This window comes from Triticum urartu, chromosome 1 (assembly GCF_003073215.2).
Source record: "Triticum urartu cultivar G1812 chromosome 1, Tu2.1, whole genome shotgun sequence".
NCBI classification, from domain to species: domain Eukaryota; kingdom Viridiplantae; phylum Streptophyta; class Magnoliopsida; order Poales; family Poaceae; genus Triticum; species Triticum urartu.
In genome coordinates, this window is record NC_053022.1 from 21,731,506 (window position 1) to 21,735,806 (window position 4,301).

Genomic DNA, 4,301 nt, shown 5'->3' on the forward strand with positions numbered 1-4,301 from the left:
GGCGTACCGCGTGTATGACCCGGCCACCCGCAAGCTGCACATCACCAGGGATGTGGTGTTCGAGGAACACGTTCCCTGGGTTTCGAGCGGTGCGCCTGACGCGGTGACCACGGGTGCAGCGGTCAGCACATTCACGGTGGAGTACCACATCGACACCACTGCCGTCCACTGCGACGGCGGGGAGCTGCACACTCGAGGCTCACCTCCACCCACGCCTGCACCGCCGACGCCCTCACCACCGACACCAGGAGAACCAGCCACGCCCTCGCCGGTGCAGTTTGTCACACCAACCACGGGCGAGACGTACGTGGAGGACGGTGCCCCTCTTCGGTACCGCACCGTGGAGGACGCTGTCGAGCACGCCCAGCCTGTCACGTTGGAGTACAGTGGGTTGTGCCTCGTTGCGGCGGAGGAGCCAGCCAATATCGAGCAGGCCCTGGGCGAGGCGTGCTGGAAGGAGGCCATGGACGCCGAGATGAAGGCGATCACGGAGAACCGGACCTGGGAGTTTGTCGAGCTCCCGAGTGGCTACCACGCCATAGGCCTTAAATGGGTCTACAAGGTGAAGAAAGATCCCCAAGGTAACATTATCAAGTACAAAGCTTGCTTAGTGGCAAAGGGTTATGCACAGAGGCAGGGCATCAACTATGATGAGGTGTTCGCGCCGGTCGCGCGGATGGAGACGGTGCGTGTTCTGCTCGCACTAACGGCGCACAGCGGCTGGGAAGTACATCACATGGATGTGAAGTCGGCGTTTCTCAATGGAGATCTCGCCGAGGAGGTGTACGTGCAGCAGCCACCGGGGTACGACGGTGCGGATCGCGGCCGGAGCGTGCTCCATCTGCGCAAGGCGCTCTACGGTCTGCGACAGGCACCGAGGGCTTGGAATTCCAAGCTGGACGCCACCCTTCTAGATCTGGGGTTCGAGTGCAGCCCATACGAGCACGACGTCTACCGCAAGCTGGCCGGAGATGCATCTCTGCTTGTGGGGGTGTACGTAGATGACCTGATCATCACCGGCAGCCGTGTTGACAAGATCAAAGATTTCAAGGCCCAGATGATGGAGAAGTTCAGCATGAGCGATGTTGGCTTGCTGTCGTACTACCTTGGTGTCGAGGTGGAGCAGTCCAGGACGGCGGTCACGATCTGTCAGAGCAGCTACGCCTGCAAGATCGTCGAGGATTTTGGCTTGAAGGGGTGCAATCCGCGCTCTACGCCCATGGAGAATCGGCTCAGCCTGTCAAAGGAAGATGGCAGCTCGCCGGAGGATGCCACTGCGTATCGTAGCGTGGTGGGCAGCCTCAGATACCTTGTCAACACAAGGCCGGATATTGCCTACGCAGTGGGCATCGTCAGTAGGTACATGGAATCACCCACCACACAGCACATGGCGGCTATCAGGCATATACTTCGGTACATCAGCGGGACGGCGGACTATGGGCTGAGATATGAGAAACATACTGACGGAGAGCCTGAATTGATGGGGTACAGTGACAGTGATCATGCCGGTGACGTCGATGATCGGAAGAGCACGTCGGGGATCTTCTTCTTCCTCGGGTGCAGTCCGATTTCTTGGGCATCACAGAAGCAAAGGATAGTTGCACAGTCATCTTGCGAGGCTGAGTATATTTGTAACGCCCTCGATGCGGCTATATCTCCTACGTGTAGAAGCACGACTTAGAGGCATAACCGCATTGAAAGCAATGTCGCAAATTAGGCAATCTTCAGAACATCCCATGTAATATAAATAATAAAAGGGGAAGGAACATAGTTGGCTTACACTCGTCACGTCAAACAAAGTACATAAATAGCATTACATCATCCAATCACTCATGGCCCGACTACGGTGCCAAAATAAAAGACCAACCCAACATGCGACACGGTCCCGATCGCCCCAACTGGGCACCACTACTGATCATCAGGGAAAGACACATAGTAACGACGGGAGGCTTCATCGAACTCCCACTTGAGCTCAAGCGCATCATCTGGAACGGAGTCATCAGGCCCTGCATCTGGTTTGGAAGTAATATGTGAGCCACAGGGACTCAGCAATCTCGCACCCTCGCGATCAAGACTATTTAAGCTTATAGGTAAGGTAAGGTAATATGTGGAGCTGCAGCAAGCGACTAGCATATATGGTGGCTAACCTGTTCGCAAAAGAGAGCGAGAAGAGAAGGCAAAGCACGAACGAAGAACTAGAGAACCAACTACGGCAAACATTAGTCCAACACCGTGTTCACTTCCTAGACTCCGACGATAAGAGACCATCACGGTAACACACACAGTTGATTCATTTTAATTAAGTTAAGGTTCAAGTTATCTACAACCGGACATTAAAAAATTCCCATCTGCCCATAACCGCGGGCACGGCTTTCGAAATTTCAAATCCCTGCATGGGAGTCCCAACTTAGCCCATGACAAGCTCTCATGGTCAATGAAGGATATACCTTCTCCCGGGACATTCCGATCAGACTCGGTATCCCGGTTCTACAAGACACTTCGACAAGTCAAAACAAATCCAGCAACACCGCCCGAATGTGCCGACAAATCCTGATAGGAGCTGCACATATCTCGTTCTCAGGACACACTCAGATGAGCTCTCCATACAACTAAAACCAAACCTTGAGTTTCCCCGAGGGGGCGCTACACAGGACTCTAGATCGGACCAACACTCAGAGGAGCACTGGCCCGGGGGGGTTTAAATAAGATGACCCTCGGGCTCCGGAAACCCAAGGGAAAAAGAGGCTAGGTGGAAAATGGTAAAACCAAGGTTGGGCATTGCTGGAAGAGTTTTATTCAAGGCGAACTGTCAAGGGGTTCCCATTATTACCCAGCCGCGTAAGGAACGCAAAATCTGGGAACATAACACCAATATGACGGAAACTAGGGCGGCAAGAGTGGAACAAAACACTAGGCAAAAGGCCGAGCCTTCCACCCTTTACCAAGTATATAGATGCATTAAGATAACAAGATAATATAGTGATATCCCAACAAGAAAATAATGTTCCAACAAGGAACGATCTCCAATCTTCACCTGCAACTAGCAACGCTATAAGAGGGGCTGAGCAAAGCGGTAACATAGCCAATCAACGAGTTGCTAGGACATGGTGGGTTAGAGGTTTGACAAGGCAATTTGAGAGGCATGATAAGCAAGTGGTAGGCATCGTAGCATAGGCATAGCAAAAGAGCGACCATCTAGCAAAGCAAAGATAGAAGTGATTTCGAGGGTATGATCATCTTGCCTGCAAAGTTGTCAGAGTTGACTGGATCCTCGAAAGCAAACTCAACGAGCTCCTCGTTAGCGAACTCGTATCTCGGCTCTACCCAAACAAGACAAACAAGCAAGAGGAACACAATCAACCACGTGCAAATGCTCGAACAACATGATGCAAATATGGTATGCTATGCAGGATGCGATATGTGATGCATATGCAAGATTTGGCAAGGAATGACTGAACCTGGCCTCAACATGGAAATGGCAAGCAAAACAAGTATGGCACCAGTCTGTGATAAACAGCAAGTAGCCAACTAAATGCAACAAGATAAATATGCTACAGCACTCACACATGACACAAAATACATGGCAGGGATCCACTCATGATGCTTGACAAAAGATAAACACTGAGCTACGGCCAATTCATCCATTAACAGGTTCAAACAATCATGGCAAAAGAGCAATTGGTAAACATATTTCAGACTTAGTGAAATTAACACTTGTTTGGAATTTCAGATCAGGTAGCACACTTTGGAGCATGAAAACTAGATGCTACAGGAACTTAACATGGCAAAGTAAAGTATGGCATGGAGCTACTCAAAGAGCTTAACAAAAGTCCCTTAGTGACCTTGAGACAAAAGGGATCAGAAAATACAATTGCAAGCATGTGAACATGGAAAAACATAATCAGATCACAGACTTAGTGAAAAACTGGAACATGCAAATCAGATATCAAGTAGGCATGTTTACGAGCTCGATGCACTCACTACAGAGCATGTCATGACAATCTAAGCATGCACACATCAAGAATACATATTATACAAGCTAGACATGGCAAGAACAATAACATAGCATGCACGGATCAACTACAACATCCTCGGCAAAATCGCTAACAAGTAGACAATCTGCCCAGATTCACGAAATAGCAAAAGTAGAGCTCGATTGACTCATGCTAGGGTGATCAATAATTGCAAACAAAGACATGGATGGATAGAGCACTACAATATTTATAAAACATCCTTACTGATCATCCTCAAAAGAGGCACGGATCACTAGGAAACAACATGAACATATGGCATATTGATAA